The sequence below is a fragment of the Apium graveolens genome, unplaced genomic scaffold (assembly GCF_009905375.1).
Source record: "Apium graveolens cultivar Ventura unplaced genomic scaffold, ASM990537v1 ctg3297, whole genome shotgun sequence".
NCBI classification, from domain to species: Eukaryota; Viridiplantae; Streptophyta; class Magnoliopsida; order Apiales; family Apiaceae; genus Apium; species Apium graveolens.
The window spans coordinates 128166-139924 of NW_027418026.1; the positions used below are offsets into that span (position 1 = coordinate 128166).

The 11759-nt window shown below is 37.9% G+C and overlaps 1 non-coding gene across 1 annotated transcript; it reads left to right on the plus strand.

Moving 5' to 3' along the window:
* The first annotated feature begins 10270 nt into the window (after positions 1-10270).
* LOC141701075 (small nucleolar RNA R71) lies at positions 10271-10377 on the plus strand. Its single transcript, XR_012566652.1, has one exon. It is a non-coding gene; the product is annotated as a small nucleolar RNA R71 (small nucleolar RNA).
* The last annotated feature ends 1382 nt before the right edge of the window (positions 10378-11759 follow it).

The following is an 11759-nucleotide window of genomic DNA, read 5'->3' on the forward strand; positions in this document are numbered from 1 at the left end:
AAAGAAGAAATATGTGTTGGTCATAGTGGATGAGTTCACCAGATACACATGGGTGTATTTCTTGCACACAAAAAGTGAAATTGAATCTATCTTGATTGATCATGTCAAACATCTGGATAAATTGGTCAAAGATTCTGTGAAAACCATAAGGAGTGATAATGGCACTGAGTTCAAGAATTTGATAATGGAAGAGTTCTGCAAAAACCATGGAATTAAGCAGGAATTTTCTGCTCCTGGAACTCCACAGCAAAATGGAGTTGTTGAAAGGAAGAATAGAACTCTCATTGAAGTTGCACGTACAATGTTTGAAGAAGCAAAACTTCCAACCTACTTCTGGGCTGAAGCTGTGCAGACTGCTTATTTTACTCAAAATGCAACACTCATTAACAAGCAAGGAAAAACACCATATGAGATGGTGAGGAAAAAGAAGCCAAATCTGAAGTACTTTCATGTATTTGGATGTAAGTGTTTTGTTCTCAAGACTCATCCTGAACAGCTATCCAAATTTGATCTAAAAGTTGATGAAGGAATCTTTGTTGGATATCCACTTTCCACAAAAGCCTTCAGAGTCTATAATTTGAGAACAAGAGTGGTCATGGAATCTATCAATGTCTCTTTTGATGACAAGAAGATTACTGGTCTTGAAGATTTTATTGATCATGATCAGCTGAGATTTGAAAACGAAGACTCAAATTCTGATACTGAAAATCCTGACAGTCTAAGTCCTGATACTGTAAACTCTGATGGATTAAACTCTGATGTTATTGAGACTGTGGTAACTATGCCAAAGGAAGATGCACCTATGCAGGGGGAACATACTCAAGAGCTTACCACATCTCAAGAAGCATCAGAACATACATCTGGCTCTTCAAGTTCTGATTCGTCAAGTTCGGATAAGCCAAGTTCTGATAGTGCTGAAAATCCTGAAAATCTAAATTCTGAAGAATCCAACTCAGAGAGCATAGTTTCAGGGGGAGCATCAGAAAATGAAAATGAAGACAACATGGATCATGGGGGAGCATCCAGTTCTAGAGAAAACCTTTCATCTGCAAGGAAGTGGACTAAATCACATACACCTGATTTGATAATTGGATATCCTGATGCAGGTGTCAGAACTAGAACAGGTACTTCAAACGAATGTCTTTACAATTCTTTTCTCTCTCAGACTAAGCCAAAGAAAGTGGAAGAAGCTCTTCAAGATGCTGATTGGGTGCAAGCAATGCAGGAAGAGTCAAATGAATTTGAAAGAAACAAAGTATGGACCCTAGTGCCAAGACCAAAGAATAGATCTGTTGTTGGTACAAAGTGGGTGTTCAGGAACAAAACTGACAGTGATGGCATAATTACAAGGAATAAGGCAAGGCTGGTTGCAAAAGGATATTCTCAACATGAGGGAATTGATTATGATGAAACATTTGCACCAGTTGCTAGGTTAGAAGCCATAAGGATATTTTTGGCTTATGTTGCTCACAAAAAGTTTACTATCTTTCAAATGGATGTGAAAAGTGCTTTTCTCAATGGAGAATTGGAGGAGGAAGTATATGTTGAACAACCTCTAGGTTTTGTAGATTCCAAACATCCAGATTATGTCTACAGGCTTGATAAAGCACTTTATGGACTTAAGCAAGCTCCTAGAGCATGGTATGAGACTTTAGCTCAATTTATTCTGGAAAGTGGATTCAACAGAGGAACAATAGACAAAACATTGTTCTACCTCAACCATGGAAAGGACTTACTTCTAGTCCATATTTATGTTGATGATATCATTTTTGGGTCTACAAATGACAGACTTTGCAAGAAGTTTGCCAAACTGATGCAGTCAAGGTATCAGATGAGTATGATGGGGGAACTTAGCTATTTTCTGGGCCTTCAAGTCAAGCAAAATGAAGAAGGCACTTTTATTTGTCAAACTAAGTACACCAGAAACTTGCTGAAGAAATTTGGAATGCAAGATTGTTCAAGTGCATCCACTCCCATGGCCACTGCAACAAAATTGGATAAGGATACTGGTAAATCAGTAGATATTACTGATTACAGAGGTATGATTGGCTCTCTACTCTATCTAACTGCTAGTAGACCTGATATCATGTATGCTACCTGTCTTTGTGCAAGATTTCAAGCAGATCCAAGAGAACCTCACTTAACAACTATGAAAAGAATTTTTAAATATCTTAAGAGAACAGCTGATCTGGGATTATGGTATCCCAGAGAATCAGATTTTAAACTAATAGGTTTCTCAGATGCAGATTTTGCAGGTTACAAAATTGACAGGAAAAGCACAAGTGGAAGCTGCCAATTTCTTGGAGGCAGATTGGTTTCTTGGTTTAGCAAGAAACAAAAGTCAATTTCCACATCAACTGCAGAAGCAAAATATATTGCTGCAGGAAGTTGTTGTGCACAGATTCTTTGGATGAAGAATCAGTTACTGGATTATGGGTTAACATATTTCAAAATCCCTATTTACTGTGATAATCAAAGTGCTAGTGCTATGACAGGTAATCTAGTTCAACACTCTATGACAAAGCACATCAGCATCAGGTACCACTTCATCAGGGAACATGTAGATGAAGGTACAGTGGAATTGCACTTTGTTCCAACAGTTCAACAACTAGCGGATATCTTCACAAAACCATTGTGTGAAGCTACTTTTACAAGATTGGTAAATGAACTTGGAATGGTTTCAGGTTCTTTCTCTAAATTTGCTTAGTTTTGTTCTGGTGCATCAGACTTTATGATCAGTATTTACAGAATTTAATCTCTTTGTGTATTCTGTGTTTAATTGAAAAACTTGTTTAAGTACTGACTGTTGTCTGATCAATGTTTCTAAACTCTGATAGTGATATGTCTGTTTAGGTAACTATTCAATCCTATGAGGATAACTGTGCTAGATGCTAACCTAGTAATCTTCAATAAACAAGGGATCCCATGTAAGAAGTAATTATTTCTGTGGAAATCTATTGACACAAGCAAATTCTGATAATTGAGCTTAGTTGAGTTTACTTTGTCTATCTTATTACTAAGTCACAAACTAGAATAATGCTGCTCATCTGTTAAGTTCTGATGCTAGTAAACCTGTTGAATGAACTAAGTGCTGATAAACCTCACTTATCAAAAAAAAAATGAAACAAGGATTAAAAATCAGGTACTCCTTTGAGATCTAGAGTAAAAATGTGGAAGGAAAGACCCAAGTGCATTGCTGGTATTAAGTAATATGCATCAGAAAAGCAAATAAAATATTTTCTTGGTGACCTTTCACACTCTATGATTACTGGAGAAAAACTCTGATAATAGCATAAATTCTGATAAGCAGTCGTGACTCACTTACACTGAGAAGCCACTGTAAAAAGGAATTTAAAAAGATGCACAAAATTAGCACACAATAGTTGAGGTGGACTCAAGCATGAACTCATTCACCAGTAGGTTTCAGGATAATGACAACTCTTTAGCAAAGTTTTAGTTATGCCTTATTTCTAAGATGTACTGAAGTGAATCAAACTTTACTCTTTGTCTGATATTTAGCTTAATGCACACACTAACCACTCCATATGAATGATGAAAATCACTATGGTGATCTATGTTATTTTAGATGAACAGTCATTGTGTCACATTGCACAAATTCTGAGGACAAGTTTTGATTGCATGTTCTGATGATTATGTTCTGAAGAATATAAATTAAAATTTGTGTGAGGATTTATTAAGATAGGCATTCATTTTTCGAGTTAAGAGAATATGTTCTGATGACTGTTAAGTTCCGATATAAGTCTAAGCTCTGATATTCACGTCTGATTCTTTACTTGACTTATTTGTGGATAAATTTGACCTAACAGTCTCAGTTTAAACCTGAATATGTTGAAGTGGAAGATTAATAGTCACTATGGTTAGGGATAGTGGTACTCGTACTTGAACAGTCAACTTTTACTTGCTTCTTGTGCGCATTAAACCATGTTTTCTCTTTCCAATGAATGTTTTTCTTTTTCCAAGTCTGGGGAGACGAGGTAAAATTAATTCTACTCGTCAGCATTAAATTTCTTTGCGTCTCCTGGCATTCTCCTGCCTATATAAGCAACCACTTCACTTCAGCCTTCCCATCAAATCTTTTCTCACAAACTCATCTTCATACTTTTTCTATCAAAAACACAATGGTCAGATACAATATGTTTTTGAACTACAAAACCTTCAACATGGAGCTGAGCTGTGCCGATTGGCAGCAGGAATGGCACGTCACTGCCATTCCTGATGAGATATGGGACTCTGTTCCCCAGGAGGTACTCACCCACCTCATGTTCTTCTACATGGACTACCATCGCCATCTGGAGCGATTGGAGGAGGAAAGGCTGGAAGCTCTCCGCCAGCAAGAGCGAATCATTCGACTCGCCATTCTGTTTGTCGAGAGTAGGAAGAAGAAATGATTTATTTTCTTCTTCCTGTTTTTCTTCATCATCAGCCTTGCCCTGCTTCTTGAGCTAGGACAAAGGCTGTTGACGTTAGGTTTAGCAGCTTAGGGAAATCTTGTACAAGTTCTGATGTAATTTAAATTTCATGAATGTATTCTCTTGATATATTAATGAAATTTGTTTTTGTTTCAAGATCTTGTCTTTGAGATATTTTAATACATTGTTAAATCCTGATACATATTCATATTCTGATGACCATATAAATTCTGTTTTAATTTAAGTTCTGATTTTCCTTTATCAGTACTTACTCATCTGATTTATCTTGGTCATTTTCACTCGATTTATTTTCAGAATATTGATGTTGCAGTGAACAATAATTAAATAAGTGGGAACCGTTTCAATTCTGAATTAAAACTGTTTCACCTTGATTAATGGAATAAATGGGTAAGTGGAACGGTTTCTCCTTGAAAAACTACAAGTGGGTAAGTAATGATTACTGTTTTCTCACGCCCAGTAACTATCCGTTATTACTGCATGTCTGACAGGTGTCCAAAGGTAACATTTTTTTTAAGAGTATAAGTAAGACAGAGAGAGGATTTTTTTAATATTTTATTTCCTTTCATACTTTTTCTTTCTACTTGATTTTACTCTCTTTCTTCTTCTCACGTTGGTTTTTCATACAGACATTTAATCAAACACCTAACAGGCACTCTTAAATATCAATTTTTCTCATGGCACCAAAGGATTTAATCATTGATGGAGCTAAATTTGTTCCAAACAACTATGCTGCAATTCTTGATCATGCTGAAGCTCCATCTGAATTGCATTTTGTGCAAGATCTTCTTGCACACAGTGAGATTGGGTATGCATTGACCCAGCCTTCAGTCTTTTCGAGCCAACAAGTTTTGACATTTTGGCGGACTGGGCACTTTGATAATGGTGGTACACATGGCACTCCCAGTATTATTTTCGAAGTGGGTGATTCTTCATATGCAGTCACTCCTGGTACATGTTAGGGCAAAAACACGCGCTAATATTCACGCAAGTATACGCGTTCGCAAGTAGTATAAGATATAAATCAGATTCGTTCCCACAGAGACTGGTTTAGGTTAAGTTCAATTTATGCACCTATGCAACAATGTATGGTTATCGCTCAATGCTAAGACAAATAACAAATTGGGTTTTTATTAAACTAAGAGATTATACTAAATAACATTAACTAAGAGAATTGAAGTTGAATTACTATATATGACAAACATGGGATTCTAACTTCATTATATACTTCATTCAATAGCCTTCTCGTTCTTAACCTTAGCATGTGATGGTGAGGACACTAATCAGATAACACGAAACTGATAAACGCCAACTTTCGTTGCACGAGTACCATTCTACCAGACATCCACAAAAGAGATAGAAGCTGAATAGACACCAATTATATTGAGACCCTATATGTCTATAGAATTTGACAACATAACGGTTTAAGAACAAGTTATCTATCTTGATTACATAGGGCAAGTAAAACGGTTAGAGTTACCTACGAATCATGCATACACATACATGAACCTATGCTAGCATGGCAAGTTCTAAACCTCTATATTCACTGTCGCTTCAATAGAGATTAACACGTTATCTTATATGTTAGCTACGCACATAAGACGAATAAGCACAACCATACTAGGATATCAATCAATCACCACACACCAATATATCGAAACAATTAACTATTGAAATCCATAAGTAAATCCGCTAGAATCCCATGACAACGATTAGCCCATAATCGAACTCATCGTCACCATGCGTTCCAATGAAAGCATGGTATAAACAAGGTCTTAATAAACTAAATAATAATCAAAGTACGAATAAACGAGATCTAGGTTCAACAAGAACGAAAACGAGCATCCAAAGTTACAACTAGTTCAAAGAATCACAAGTTGAAAACAAGATCTTCTTTTTCGGAGTTATTCTGTGCTTCTAGGTCTTCTCCTTGGTATCCCAATCTTCCCGGATGATGAAAACCCTTTTTTTTAAGTATATATACGCCCCTAGTGGACCTGGACCCTTAAAATCGTCAAATTCTACTCAAAAAAGGCTTTTTCAGCGAAATCAGCGACCGGCCGCCTCCTGAGCGGCCGCTCAGCTCTCCTGAGCGGGCGCTCAGCTCTCTGAGCGGGCGCTCAGCTCTGCTGAGCGGGCGCTCAGCTACTGACTGGGAAAAATATTCTGATGAATCTTGTTTTGGCCATAACTTGAGTTCTACTCGTCAGAATTAGGCGATTCAACTGCCCACGCGAAGCTATTGAGATTCTCTACAACTTGACAATGGCCTTGGCTTCCAATTCTGATCACTTTTAATCATATTTCCTTTAAAAGCTCTTTTCTTCATTTAACTGATACCTGAAATGCATTAACACAAAAACACATCAAAATACCAATAACTTGAGTCCAAAACACCAATTTAAGCTTGTAATAAAGCATTCCAAGTGGATATAAAATCCACTTATCACACCCCCAAACTTGAATCGATGCTTGTCCTCAAGCATAAACAGACTCAAAACTACAAAACAAACCTAATGCATGAATGCAACTACGTGAATGCAACTAAATGATAATGCAATCGATCCCCTCAGAATAACCATAACCAAATGAATAAACCAATGCCTCTAAGAATGCAATAACTTGAAACAGAGTTCAAATAAATCCCACAAACCAACTCACAAACCAGAAACGTGCGGGTGTGAATGCTTAACAGATATACTCTCGATATTAGATCAATAACCATAACTTATCTATCATCGAAACAATCAAAAGTTTATAAACAGAATAAAAAATAAACGCATTATGACTCACAATACCTCCTTTCTACTAGAGTTATACAAGGATTCACACTATTATTGAACACATAACAAAGATGCTTATTTGATCGTGCAATGAATGAGGTCCCAAAAGACTTATACAATAATACCCATGTAGCGAGCGTTAGGTTAGTGGATCCCAGACTATAAAAGCCTTAGGTCACTAGGCACAAAGTCCCCTAAAACTTAATAACTCGAGTATTAAAGAGCTCACTCTTGATCAATTATGCATAAACACATACTTTTTTTTTCTTTTTTTTTTTTTTTTTTTTCTCTTTTCTTTTTTTTTTCAACAATTTCTGAATGAGTGCGTTTCGCTCTATCTCATTCAACCCTAGACTACTCATAAAAATATGAGCCGGCTACTAGCCATTTGACACCTAGCCTTACAACAACTAGCAATGAAATCCAAGTTTTTCTCCAGATAAAAAGAATCAGTATTTTTACGTCATTACGAGAATATCACAAATTCTAAATATAACCAAGTGATTAAATCTCAACAACAAACAAGTATGATCATGATCTAGATCAAAAGCAACCCTATAAGACTTTGTGAAAATATTTGTTTCTGGCATGCAAATCAATTCATTAGGACTTAAACATCCCTCTATTCGTCATCACCACACTGAAATCAACACCAACTTATCAAATATCATAGTTCATCTTAAGGGATCATGCTAAATATGCATGAAAATGCAACTATATAAAATTACATAAAAACAAACAAATATGTCCTAAATGAACAATCATACAAAAATATGAATGAACTACAACTAAACATGTAACATGAATCTATATGAATCTATATGGACACACACTACTAATCCTTACATTATCACCCCCAAACTTAAAATTTTCAATGTCCTCATTGAAGGTAATAATAAGGATATCAGGCATACCTAATTAGCGGGAGAATCACCCTCGTCGGGTGGAGGATCAGGTGGCCAATCAACCTCGCCATTAGTGTCTCAGAAAATAGTACCGAAAGCATGTGTCAAATCTTCAGCAAAATGACGGTTAATGTCGTGCATGGCCTCCATACGCCTAATTACTCGCCTGTACTGCTCGTCACCAATACCAGTCCTATCAACTACCTGCTGCACATGAGAAGAACCCTCTATAGGCACTGGAGGATCCGTTCGGCTACCCTCTACATCATCAAAGATATATCCCAACCCCTTGTCAGGGGGTGCACCTATGAATGAATAACTCAAGTGATTTGGTAGTGGGTTGAGCTCAAGTGTAGGAGCATCTTCAATAGACGACTCGAGACGATCTTGAGAAATTTTCAGCTCTGCTAACCCAAGAGAATCGAATGGCACATCCAACTTCCTCTTCCACAGAGGTGCATTCAAAACCTGAATTTGCTCTACTTTAAAGCACTCCTCTTTAGCTGTGGGTAATTTTATTTCCTTGAACACATTGAAAGTGACCTTCTGATCATGAACCTTCATCGTAAGCTCTCCTTTTTGCACATCGATCATAGTTCGGCCTGTAGCCAAGAATGGTCTTCCCAAGATAATGGGAATCTTCTTATCTTCCTCGAAATCAAGAATTACAAAGTCAGCAGGGAAGAAGAGTTTATCCACCTTGACCAAGACATCCTCCACTATACCTCATGGATAAGCGATGGAACGGTCAGCTAGTTGCAATGACATGTATGTTGGTTTCGGCTCAGGCAGACCAAGCTTCTTGAAGATAGATAAGGGCATCAGATTGATGCTAGCTCCTAAATCACATAAACACTTGTCGAATGACAAGTTTCCGATGGTGCAAGGAATAGTGAAGCTTCCAGGATCTTTAAGCTTCGGAGGCAACTTCTGTTGCAGCACAGCACTGCATTCCTCCGTTAGAGCAACGATCTCTAAGTCATCGAGCTTCACTTTCCGAGAGAGAATACCTTTCATAAACCTCGCATAGCTAGGCATCTGTTCAAGAGCTTCAGCGAAAGGTATGTTGATATGAAGTTTCTTGAACACCTCCAGAAACTTCTCAAACTGCTTATCCAGCTTTTTCTTCTGCAGCCTTTTAGGAAAAGGAGGTGGAGGATAAATCTGTTTCTCCCCTGTATTACCCTCAGGAGGAGTGTGTTCCACAGTATTCTTCCTTGGTTCCACCTCTACTTCCTTCTGCACATCTTCTTCAGCCATAACTGCATTTTCTGAATCTTGAGATTTTTCTGGCTCTTCGTCTTGCTGCACTTGGGGGCTTGCGACCTTTCCAGACCTTAAGGTGATGGCGTTCACCTGTTCTTCAACTTTCTTCTTTCCTAGATTGGCATCTATATCACTAGAAAGCGTTCCTGGTGGTCGATTCAATAAGGCATTAGCAATTTGCCCTATTTGGTTCTCCAGATTCTGGATAGAAACAGCCTGGCTTTGGCATATAAGAGCCTGGTTTTTGCACATAAGTCTCAACTCCTCCAATTCAGATTTTTCATTCGAAGATAGACCTGCATCATGAGTTTGTTGTTGAAGTTGGAGTTGTTGTCTTGGTGTAAATTGTTGCTGAAAACCAGGAGGGTTAAATAGCTTATTTGCAAACTGCTGAAATGGCTGTTGCATCGCATTCTGATTGTTGCTCCAGCTGAAGTTAGGATGATTCCAGTTGTCAGGATGATAAGTGTCTGGAACTGGTTGCTGCGATCTCTGAAAGTTGCTCACAAACTGAGCTGAGTCACTAGATATAGCGCATTGCTCTGTCGCATGCGGACCTGCACACAGCTCACAAACACTGGTTATCTGCTTAACACCATAGTTAGCCAGAGAATCGATCTTCATAGACAACGCCTTTAGTTGAGCAGTGATAGCCATAGCTGTATCCACCTCAAAAACTCCTGCTACCTTGCCCTGTGGACATCTCTGGGTTGGATACTGATATTCATTAGCAGCCATCAGTTCAATTAGATCATAAGCTTCCTCATAGCTCTTTGCACATAATGCTCCGCCTGATGCTGCATCGAGCATGCGTCTGGACTGTGCTCCCTACCCATTGTAAAAATAAGTGATGATCATCCAATCAGGAATTCCATGATGAGGACACTTCCTAAGCATCTCCTTGTAGCGCTCCCAAGCTTCACTTAGCGATTCTCCCGTTTGCTGCGCAAATTGAGTAATAGCGTTTCTGATTGCAGCTGTCTTCGCCATAGGGAAGAATTTAGTAAGGAATTTCTGAGCAAGATCCTCCCAAGTAGTAATCGAACCAGCTGGTAGAGAGTGTAACCAGCTCTTAGCCTTGTCCCTCAGAGAGAATGGGAATAGTCTCAGCTTCACAACATCTTCACAAACACCGTTGAACTTGAAGGTGTCGCAGATCTCAATGAAATCCCTAATGTGCATATTGGGATCTTCCGTTGAAGAACCCCCAAACTGGACTGAATTCTGCACCCATTGAATTATGCCAGGCTTGATCTTAAAGGTATTAGCTGTGATAGCTGGCTGGACAATGCTAGATTGAATGTCATTGATCTTGGGTTGAGAAAAGTCCATTAAGGCTTTCGTTCTTGCTGTTGGATCTCGCATTGTAATGAGTACCTGAAACACAAACAAATAAACTGTGAAAGTAAAAGAATCTGAGTCAGTGAACTTTAACGACCACTGATGACAAGCACATAAACTAAAAATTAACACCGAGTCCCCGGCAGCGGCGCCAAAAACTTGTTAGGGCGAAAACACGCGCTAATATTCACGCAAGTATACGCGTTCGCAAGTAGTATAAGATATAAATCAGATTCGTTCCCACAGAGACCGGTTTAGGTTAAGTTCAATTTATGCACCTATGCAACAATGTATGGTTATCGCTCAATGCTAAGACAAATAACAAATTGGGTTTTTATTAAACTAAGAGATTATACTAAATAACATTAACTAAGAGAATTGAAGTTGAATTACTATATATGAAAAACATGGGATTCTAACTTCATTATATACTTCATTCAATAGCCTTCTCGTTCTTAACCTTAGCATGTGATGGTGAGGACACTAATCAGATAACACGAAACTGATAAACACCAACTTTCGTTGCACGAGTACCATTCTACCAGACATCCACAAAAGAGATAGAAGCTGAATATGCACCAATTATATTGAGACCCTATATGTCTATAGAATTTGACAACATAACGGTTTAAGAACAAGTTATCTATCTTGATTACATAGGGCAAGTAAAATGGTTAGAGTTACCTACGAATCATGCATGCACATACATGAACCTATGCTAGCATGGCAAGTTCTAAACCTCTATATTCACTGTCGCTTCAATAGAGATTAACACGCTATCTTATATGTTAGCTACGCACAAAAGACGAATAAGGTTGAATATCAATCAATCACCACACACCAAGATATCGAAACAATTAACTATTCAAATTATAAGTAAATCCGCTAGAATCCCATGACAACGATTAGCCCATAATCGAACTCATCGTCACCATGGGTTCCAATGAAAGCATGGTATAAACAAGGTCTTAATAAACTAAATAATAATCAAAGTACGAATAAACGAGATCTAGGTT